The sequence below is a fragment of the Canis lupus genome, assembly GCF_048164855.1.
Source record: "Canis lupus baileyi chromosome 5 unlocalized genomic scaffold, mCanLup2.hap1 SUPER_5_unloc_7, whole genome shotgun sequence".
Classification (NCBI taxonomy): domain Eukaryota; kingdom Metazoa; phylum Chordata; class Mammalia; order Carnivora; family Canidae; genus Canis; species Canis lupus.
The window spans coordinates 88,672-99,615 of record NW_027326414.1 but is presented as its reverse complement, the minus strand read 5'-3'; the positions used below and the strand labels follow the sequence as shown (position 1 = coordinate 99,615).

At 43.1% G+C, this 10,944-nt stretch overlaps 1 pseudogene; it reads right to left on the bottom strand.

The window, feature by feature from the left end:
• Nucleotides 1-7,934: 7,934 nt before the first annotated feature.
• Nucleotides 7,935-10,416, bottom strand: LOC140629450 (bromodomain-containing protein 3 pseudogene; annotated as a pseudogene).
• Between the last annotated feature and the right edge of the window lie 528 nt (nt 10,417-10,944).

The window sequence follows — 10,944 nt, the reverse complement described above, 5'->3', positions numbered from 1 at the left end:
ACTTAGGTTACTTATTTAGGATCTTTTTTTGCTTCTTAATGTAGATGTTTATTGCTGTGAACTTCCAATTAGAATTGCTTTTATTATAGCCCACAAGTTCTGGTATGTTGTACTTACATTTTTGTTTGTCTCAAAAAATAAAAAATAAAAAAACCTTTCCTATTTCTCCTTTAACTATCAATTGATCAAATGGTTTTAAGGAGAGTGTTATTTAATTTGCATATGGTCATGAGTTTTCCAGCTTTCCTGTTGGGATTGATTTTTAATTTCATGCACTGTAGTCAAAAAAGATATTTGGTGTAATTTCAGTCTTCCTGAGTTTGCTAAGACTTGTTTTGTGGCAAAGTTTATGGTCTGTTCTAAAAAGTATTCCCTGCCTGCTTGATAAAAATATCTGTTCTGCCATTGTTGAAGAGAATGTTCTATGTATGTGTTAGGTCTGTTTGGTCTGTAATGTTTTTTAGGTATACTGTTTCCTGATTGGTTTTCTGGATGATCTATCCATTGCATTACTGTTGATTTCTCCTCTGAGCTTTGTCAGTTTCTGCCTTATATATATTCAGGTATTCCAACGTTATGCACAAAATATTTACAATAGTTATTATCTTATTAAAGCATTGGTCATTTTCTCATTATATAATAACCTTCTTTATCTCATATCATTTTTATAATACATGTAATGTAAGTAAATTTAGTGCCAGTAATTTAGTGCCATTTGCTTGAAACGTCTTTTTTCATCCCTTTATTCTGTGTGTCTTTGAGGGTAAAGTGAGTCTTTTTTAGGCACCATAATGTTGGGTATGGTTTTTAATCCATTTAGCCATTTTGTGGCTTTTAATTGAAGAAATCTGTTTACAACTAAAGTAATTATTTATAGATAAGGATTTACTATTGCCATTTTGTTCATTATTCTCTGGTTATTTTGTACACCCATTATTTCTTATTTAAACCTGTTACTTTTTTAGGGTGTGTTTTGATATCTTTTGGTATCATTGTGCTTTGAGTCCCTATCTATGTTTTATGTAATTACTAAAGGATTTTCCTAGTAATTACAATGAGGCTTACATATAATATCTTAAACTTATAACATCTCATTTTAAACTGATACAACTTTGATAAAATTGATAACCTTTACACTTTTACTCCCTCTCCTCCTTTTTGGTTATCGCTTTTACATTGTGTAATAACAGATTAACATAGTTATTTTTAGTACATTTTTTAAAACTTCAGCTAGAGTTTTAAGTGAATTAACTATCCCTGTTACCATATTGCAGAATATATGACTGTATGTTTACCATTACCACTGAGATTTTTGCTATCTTTTTATGTTTTTGTGATAATTATTGTTCCTTTACTTAAAGAACTTCCATTAGCATCTTTTGTAAGGTAGATATAGTGATAAGGAACTCCTTTACTGGTTATTTGCTCAGGGAAGTCTTTATCCTTGCTTTGTTTCAAGGGACAGTTTAGCCAATATAGAATACTTGGTTGACAGTTATTTTCCTCCAATAGTTTGAGTATGTCATCCCATTCCTTGATTAAAATGTTTTGTTTTGATTTTTGACTAAAATGTTTTTGTGAGAAATGTGTTAATAATCTTTTGGGTGTTCCCTTGTGTGTAACTTTTTCCTGCACTGCTCTTAAAATTCTTTCTTTGTCTTTGACTTTTGGCAGTTTGACTATAATGTGTCTCAGTGTAGCCCTATTCAGGTTCATCCTATTTGAGGTCCTCTGGACCTGATGAATCTGGATGTTCATTTTTTCCCCTAGATTAGGGGACATTTCAGCCATTACTGGTCTTTCTCCCTTTCTTGTCTCCTTCAGGAAATTCCTATAATGCAAATGTCATTCCTTTTGATTGTGATTTATAATTCCCGTAGGATTTTTCACTCTGTCATTCTTTTTTCATTTTGCTCCTCTAGATTATTTTCCATGACTTCTCTTTCAAGTTACTGATTCCCTCTTCTGCATGGTTGAGTCTACTTTTGACATTTTCTGTTGAATTCTTCAGTTTACTTATTTTTCAAATCTAAGAATTATATTTGGATTTGTTTTTGATGGTTGCTCTTTCAAAGTTCTCATTTTTATTATTCATTATTTTCCTAATTTCATTTGCTTTTCTGTGTGTGTCTGTGTTTGTGTGTTTTGTAGTTCACTAACTTCCTAAAGGTGGTTCACTTTGAATTCTTTCTGACAGTTCCTAGATCTCCATTTATTAAGGTTTAGCTTTTGGATCTTTATGAGTTTATTTTGGTGGTGTCCTATTTACCTGATTTTTTTTTTTTTGTGATCTTTGATTCCTGATGTTGGAATCTGTGCATTTAAGTAATTGGGCTCCAATTCCATACTTGACAAGTTTGCTTTGGCAGAGACACTTCTTCACCATTCAGCTCAGTTTCAGTTTCTGGGCATTTGCTGGTAATTTCTTTGGGCAAATGGGGTCTGCTATTGTGGTCTTTTCTTGGATGGGGCCATGCTTCATACTTTAAGGTCAGGGATAGGAGATGTTCCAGTGACTGAGAGAGTTGTATAGGACTGCCAGCTTGGTTCCCTCCCTAAGAAAAGCTATAGGATGGGCTTTGCAGTTGCCTGGCTTCTCTACAATTGCTTGGATTCTCTCCTAATCTGGTTAGGCTTCATCGATGGTCTGGACTGGCTACTATATTCAGCAGTAGATAAGACTATGAATTAGTTTCCCTTCCCTAGCACGACAGCAGATAGAACCAGGGTCTGTATAGCTCATTGTTGGTGGACCCGAATCAGTGTAGTGTCTGCACTGAGTTGCTTGGTCAGGTGAGGCCACTGGTTTTGCTCTGCAGACTGGGGAAGCCACAGGCTATGCTCTTTGTTCAAATGCCACTGTAGGTAGGGCTGTTGGATGGGCTACAGAGCTTTCCTTGTGCTTTGGTTAGATTCTCTGGTTGGATAGACTGATGGCATTCAACAATGAGCAGGGTTATGAATTAGATTCCCTGTCTGGGTGCAGTGGGAGAAGCAGTTAAAGCTGCTATTGTTCTTTGTTTGTTGTTTCAACTCAGGCTGATCCATTCCCCAAGTTCCCTGACCAAACAGGGCCGCTGTGCAACTTCAATTCTACCAGCTTCTCAGCTTGACTGCTATTGGGTCACAAAGCTTTCAGGAGTTTTCTCCAGCCCTTCTTGTCAAATTGGACTAGAAGATACTCTCCACAGTCGAGGAAGGGAGCTGTGATTCAGTTCCCTTCCTGGGCTTAGGCAAACTTGGCTCTATGGTCAACAGTATTCATTTGATCAGAATAAATAAGATCTATATTCTGCTAATTCCCTGGTCAGAGTATATATCCATCTTGGTTCTGATAATGAGGAAAGCCGCTGGTTGGTATTATTACTTGGACACTGCAAGTATGAACTTGGTCGGCCAAGGTCGTATGCTAGTTGTTGCAAGCCTCTCTCCTATTCTTTGTCACAGTTAGAATCCCAGTGTTTGAACCTTATAGTTTTCCAGCAATCCCTGTGTAGGCATGAGATCAGAGTAGGGGTTCAAACAAAGCAGCCACAGTGCTGAGTTGGGGGGCTGGCTATTCCCCCCTGTGCTCTCTTTTCCCACTGGAAGAATTGGAGGCTCAGTTGAGACCTCAGGTTGGTGCTGAAATGGCCTGGATTTGGGGGAGGAAGTGCAGCCAGCGTGTGGCCCCTTCTCTTCCTATGCAGTTTGTCTTGGCCTCTGAGGTGTGGGGAGTACCTCACCATCATGTTCTAGGGTTCTTTCAATGTTGTCTTGCTCTTGAATAGTTGTTCATTTGTTTTGGGAGGGGAGTGAAGTCAGGAATATCCTATGTTGCCATCTTGGTGATGTGATTCTTCATGTTCTTTTTTTTAAATAAAAAGAATATCCTTTCCCTTTAGTAATTATTTATTTAATCACATTACATTTAATAAGATAGTTGAAAAGAGGATAGGAGACCATGATTTGGCTATGGACCCACGATCATAGTGAATTGAGTTAGAAAATTAGCAAATGAGCTCCAAATTTCTAGAGTATTTATTTTTATTTCTTTGTCTGATTTTTTGGCAGAGGTAATGTTATACTGTGGATCTGTTTTATTTATAGAAATTGTTTTTTTTACCCCATTTTTATGAATCTATGTGTTAAAAATTCTGACACTTGAGTTGAGGAAAAGACAAGGAGTTCAGGAGAATAAGAGTAGGGGTCTTTGTTTTGCAGCAAAGGGAGAGAAGCCCATGGATTTTAGGCTGAGAGTCTGGTGGTGGACTGACTGACATATCAGTTTCTCCACAGAGAACCTTAATTGCTTGACAAAACAGGCGTTTCCTATGAGGAGAAAAACACAATACCACCCTGAGGATTTCTATTCATAAACATAAATCCTCCTTAAAAGGAATACTGGCAATCTAGAATTTCAGATATTTAATATTTTTAATGAAATTTATCCTAATTTTCTCATTTTTGTAAGCATCTGTAACCCAACTCGATTTCTCTTTCTTTTAGATGAGACTATTACTTACCTCCAAAGAGTTATTAAATTTGCCATGGATTTAGGTTTTGGGTGCTTCTAAAATATCTCCAAACTTTTTAGGAAAGAGAATACCAAACATATGTTTTAACACAATTTTGGCATGAAAAAAGAATTTTTTTCAAAAATTGGGGATTTCAAAACTAGAGGTTATAGCAATTTGCAGATTATTGAGAATCTTGATTATTTAATTGAATGTTTCCTTATTTAAAATACTAAACTACAACTACTTTAATTCAACCTAAGTGTATTTTATGAAGCCTATCTTCCTGCCACCTTGCCCCCCACCCATTTTTTTCCCTTAAGGGTCACTGTGTTAAAAAAAACAGTCAAAGCAACAAAATAGAAATGTTCTAGTTTGTCTGTGCTTAAAGTGCATTTTGAAATTTGCTTTTAATCCTCTCATGGTCATGAAGATACTCTTCAGAATTTTCTATTTTTGTGAAAACATATTAGCTTTCTCAGACTAAAATACACTGAGCTTGATTTAGTCCCAGAAAATAACCCATATACTGGAAAATGAAGATTTCATACATCAAGTAGCACCAGTGGTGCATTTTCTCAAGTCTACGTTGTGTAAACAGGACATTTTTACATTATTTTGTTCTATTCTCCATGGTATAATGTAGATGAGAAAGCCAAAGTTTTCATAAACAACTCTGTACACAGTAAAGATATTTTAATATTCCCAAACAATATTTTTGATCACTGTAATTTATTTCTGCCTGCAAACTTTTGAGTCATGTGCTTTTTTTTTTGAGATCTAAACTATTTCTCATTTTCTACTTTATCTGTTCACAGGAAAACCACATAAGTCAATACTTAGCATTTGGATTCAGTAAAGGCTAAGCAAAGACAGGTGGAGCAATATAGGAAAAAGGAGTGATTTATTATTTTTATGATGTTCATTTTCTTTTTTTTAATTTTTTTTATTTATTTATGATAGTCACAGAGAGAGAGAAAGAGAGAGAGAGGGGGGGGGCAGAGACACAGGCAGATGGAGAAGCAGGCTCCATGCACCAGGAGCCCGACGTGGGATTCGATCCCGGGTCTCCAGGACCGCGCCCTGGGCCAAAGGCAGGCGCCAAACCGCTGCGCCACCCAGGGATCCCTGATATTCATTTTCAAGCTAAAAATACTAATTGTAACTTTTCCTCAAACTACTATATCTGCTAAATATAGGAATGTTGGTTGGCATTTCTGTAGCTGAGATCTAAAAGAGAGTCTTGAATGAGTTTGTGTGTTGGTGCTTCGGAAGCCAGTTCCAGTAGTAACTGTATTCATGTTTTCATTAATTCATTACCCTCTGGTAGTAATTGTTCTATTCTGCATTGAGATTTAGGAATTTCTTTCATCCCATGTATGCTTTGGGAGAAAGCCTGAATTGCCCACCCCTTATGTTTTTTTGCTGTGAATATATTGAGCATGTGGATTTGTGTGTGTGTGTGTGTGTGTGTGTGTGTGTGTGTGTGCGTCTTGGTCTTCTATTTAGGGCTGTGCTTTTTCTGCATATATTGTGAAAAAAATGTTTCAAGAAAGTGTTTTTTTGTGTGTGAGATTTGGCATTTTTAAACTTCATTATAGATTTAAAGTCTTCCTAAAATAGAAGATGGGGAATGAAGCGACTATTTTCTTTTCCAGTTTATGCTCTTTTCTATAAACGTAACTGCAGAATAAACCTAAATTTGTTAATTATCGAGCATCTTATTTTTTATTAAGTGCATATTCATAAATAAGTCCTTGTAGAAAGAAGGGTATCTAGTTGTTTTCTTCTTAGTAAACTGGATTTTCATTGTCATCTTCATATTGTCCTCAAGTTATAATTTAGACACTGTTTGGCAGTGAACAAACACAGTCCCTCGACAGAAGTGATTGTAAAAGACTGGAATGAGAAGTTGTTGAGGTAAAAGTTTCATCGTTACTGTGACATAAAACCAAGAAATGGAGAAAAAGTCCATTCCTTCCCATTTATGGAGTCACTGATCACTGACTGGGGGAAAATATATATTTTTTGTAGACAAGTAAAATCTGGTAAATAACCCATGGTATTTTGAAGAATCTTTGCCGTAGATAATTATGTTGCTGGATTAGAGAAATTCAGGTCAGTAGAAATAAATAATAAAACATAAAGTATATACTATGGAGTCAAGACAAAAAAATAAAATATTTTTCTTATTTGAAAATTCTATTGAGAATAAGATCCGTATTTAATAAGAAAGTATTTTTCTATGATTATTCAAGATTAAATTTCAATGAGTTACATTATCAAGGATGTCTATGGAGAGAGTAGTTTTTTTTCCTGTGCCTTTTCTTTGAGCTCCTTTGGATTTTATTTTTCTGCAAGATCATTGTTCTTCACTCTAAAAGTTATAAATTAGAACTATAAGGGGCATTTTTTGTTTTTGTTTTTGCTTGTATGTCAGAACTTCTCAAGTCTTTTTCTTTTCTCCCGTAAGTATCGCTCTGGTCCATTTTGTTTCTATTTTCATACTAGCAGTGTGTATGAAAAGTATAAGAAGAGACAATGATCCTCCCCTAGTCAACACCAAGTTTCCTTAGCAGCCCATGTCTCCTTGCCTTGCAGAACTTTACCATGTAGATAGTGAAATTTACATTAGATTTTGGTAGAAAACTGCTGAACCTTACAAAAAAGTCTCCTTTAGTTTTGTTTTGTTTTGTTTTTTTTAATCTTTTTTTTTTTCAGTTGAGGTAAAAGTTTCAGTGTATGGAAAGCTGCCCGTGGCACACGCGCCCCCGTGTTCCCTCCCAGGAGCTCCCGAGGCCCCTCCCTCGGTGCCCACCCGCCTCTCCCCACCCCTGCAGAAGCCCGGACTGGAGCCCGCAGCACCTCCACAGTCCCCCCACCCTGCAGCAAGAGGTGACCCCAGCCGCGGGGCTGAGCTGGGGGGACAGAGACATCGCCTGTTTGCAAAGCTGACAGCCTTCGGTGCAGTACCATCTCAGAGAAACTTCCTTTCAAACAATGCTTTCTGGAGCTACAGACCAGCTTGGGCATAAGAAAGGGGCTTTGCAAGAAACTTCAGATCACATCTGACATGGTTTTCTACGGTCATCAGGTCAGCGTTTGAAGTTGCCGTCTCCAAGCAACTCAACTCAGTAAGGAAGGGAAGGCTTTATGCGGGTTCACACCTTCTCATAAAGCCTCACATACACACGAGAAAGATCTTAGACCTATTAAAGCCAAAACTGGAAGATTCCATAACACTGAGTTTATTTATCTTTTTTAATTTTTATTTATTTATGATAGTCACAGAGAGAGAGAGAGAGAGAGGCAGAGACACAGGCAGAGGGAGAAGCAGGCTCCATGCACCGGGAGCCCGACGTGGGACTCGATCCCGGGGCTCCAGGATCGCGCCCTGGGCCAGAGGCAGGCGCCAAACCGCTGCGCCACCCGGGGATCCCTGGATTCCGTAACACTGAGTTTTAAAGAAAACCTGCAGGCGCGGAACCAGAGCAGCAGATCAACCAGAGCAAGGGACACTGCAGAGTTCCGGCGGGTGCGACTTCTCTGGTTTTGTCCTGATGTGCGAGTCCAGCGCTCAGTCTGAGTCGCTGCAGTGGAGCTGGATCCGCCGAACTGCTGCTCCCGGACCGAGGAGCTGCTGCTGCTGAGCCGGGCGGCCCTCCCGAGGGCGCAGAGCCCGCTTTCTCCTCCTTGGCAGGCTTCTCGTTGTTGTTCAGCTGCCCACGGACGTCCTGCCGCGCGTCTCCGACTCCTTCCTTTCCTGAGCTAACTCCTCCTTGGACTTGGCCGCCTGCTTCTTCCCGCTCGTGGAGAAAGGCTCCCTTGGCTTTTCCTGTCAACAACACTTGACGCATCTCTCTAGCTCCCGCACAGTGGTGGGTTTCAGAGGCTCAAAGTCAATCTCTCTCTGCTCAGGCCTGGGTCCCTGAGCGAGGGCTCCGGGACTGGATGAAGTGGACCCCGCAGCCCCGTGTCCCCGGGCAGCCGGGTGGTCTAGGCTGAGCTGGCGCCCTCGGCCTAGCTCACGGGCAGGCCTTGCTCCTCCTCTCCGGGTCGTCGAGGCCGATGCCTGCTTGCCGCCCTGCTTCGGCTGCCTGCTGGCCTGGCCGCGCTGCCGGCCTTCTCGGCGGGAGCCCTCTTCGGTTGGGCCTGCTTGGCGGCGGGGCCCCCTTGGCCTTCTCGTCCTCAGACTTGGCCTTGTGCCTCTCCGTGTCCTCGTCTTCGTCCGCGTCCTCCTCCTTCTCCTCCTTTCCCTTCGGCTCCTTCTTCCTCTCTGGCTTGTTCCCGGGCCCGCGACAGGGCGGCGAGCTGCTCGTGCACAGCCTTCAGCTGCTCCTGCAGCTCCGCCAGCCGGGCCCGCTCCTGCTCCTCCTCCTCCTCCTCCTCCTCCTCTTCCTCCTCCTCCTCCTCCTCCTCTTCCTCCTCCTCCTCCTCCTCCTCCTCCTCCTCCTCCTCCTCCTCCTCCGAGCTCTCCTCGCTGCTGCGGCTGCTCTCGGCGCCCCTGCTCAGCACGGGGGCTGCGGGCTCAGCCGGCATCTTAGCAAACCGCACCTCAAACACGGCCGCAGCTTCCTGGCCACGGCCACCACCTTGTGGCCTGGGGGTTGTACTGGTAACAGCTGGAGAACATGAACCGGGTGTCAGCAGCGAAGCCCTGCGCGTCTGGGCACTCGCGACTGTCCGTCTTCTTGACAGTGCTGAGGTCCATCGGGTGCTCGGTGACGTCGTGGTAGTCGTGCAGCTCCAGGGCCTCGGCGTCCACCGGCTGGAGAAGGGCCAGGCGCAGGCCGCACGCTTCTTGCACGGCCTTTCCTCGAGGACGCTGTCACAGTGCCGCGAGTGCTCGGCAGCTCGCCCTTCTGGCCCGCATGCTGAGGCACCTCGCCGTCCTCTAGACCCTTCCAGGGCGGTGCGATGGGGCGGCCCCCACTCTCTCGCCGAGCCCCCACCTCGGCCTGCTTGGGGTCTGACAGTGGCGGCGGCGATTCGCTCCGGCTCGCGGATGGAATGGGCGTCGTGGTGGCTGCTTTCCGCTTTGCACCCTTTTCCTTGACGACAGGCGCTGTGGGAGGGACCACAGGGATGGATGATGGGCGTCGAGGGAGGGGGTGGGGCGGCGGCGGGGGCGCAGGGACCGACGTGATGTTTGCGGTAATGGTTGGCAGAGGGGGGGCAGCAATGACAGGCGTCTGGAGACAGTGGGGGGACGCTCTGGAAGGGGGTTGCTGGGGAGACAGAGGACACGGCCACCACTTGCTGCCCACCTGCACTCCGGGTTCCTGCGCCGCGTTCCGGCCTTTGCCCTTCGGAGCAGGGGGTAATAATTCAACTTCGTCCTGGGGCACCTGGGCCACTCTCTGCAGAAAAATTTTCTCTAAGGCTTGGGCCGTTAGCACTGTGTCATCTGTGGGCTTGTTGTAAATGTAACAATTTGTAAACATGGTGTGGAAGTCCTGCACGCATTCGCTGGCGCTCCAGTAATAATTATTTTCTAGTCTCTTCTGAATAGTCCCCATATCCATTGGGTGTTTATGATTTTATGGTAATCGGGCAAGTTTAGCTTGATTGCATCCACGGGCTGGTAGAAGGGCCAGGCGAGCTGGTGATTCCAGGGCGTCTTTACCACCACGTTCTGCGCGTACTGCAGCTGCTTGGTCTTGCGGCCAGGCTTGGCGGGGTTGGAGACCTCCCGCGGGTTCCCCGGGATCCCCGCGGGCGCGACCGTCCTGGTGGTGGACATCCTCCGCGGCTCGCTCACTGGCCGTCACAGCAGCGGCTCAGGGAGGCCCTCGCTTCCACTGCGCTCCTTTTGGAGGCCTGACATCCCCTTTGTAGGCCCAGCCAGGCAGCACTTGGCCTCGGCGGCTCCGACGGCCGTCCCTCCGCTCCCTATATAGATTCTGGATAACAGTTCTTTATTAGATGGTTCTTTTGTAAATATTTTCTCCAACTCTGTGCTTTGTCTTCTTATTCTCTTGACATTGCTGTTTGCAGAACAGAAAATTTTAATGGAGTCCAGTGTATCAGTTATTTCTTTCATGGATTGTGCCCTGGTGTTGGATCAAAATCATAGCCATACCCAAGTTCACCTGCATTTTCTCCTACATTATCTTGCAGAGGTTTTATAATTTTGCATTTTATATTTAGAACTGTGATCTGAGTTTATATTTGTGAAGGATGTGAAGTCTGTGTCTGGACTCAGTATTTTTGCATGTGGTGTCCAGTTTTACATTATCATTTGTTGAAAATACTGTCCTTTTCTTTCACTGTGTTGTCTAGTCCTTTGTCAAGATCCATTGACTATATGAATCTCATTAACTTTTAAAAGGATGTGATAGAATGAATTTGAATAGCTAAGTGAACATAAATGGGAGGTTCCAAACAGAAGAAATGGACTGTGGTAAGGCATTAAAATGAGTGAGGAGGAAAGTAATCTTGATTTATT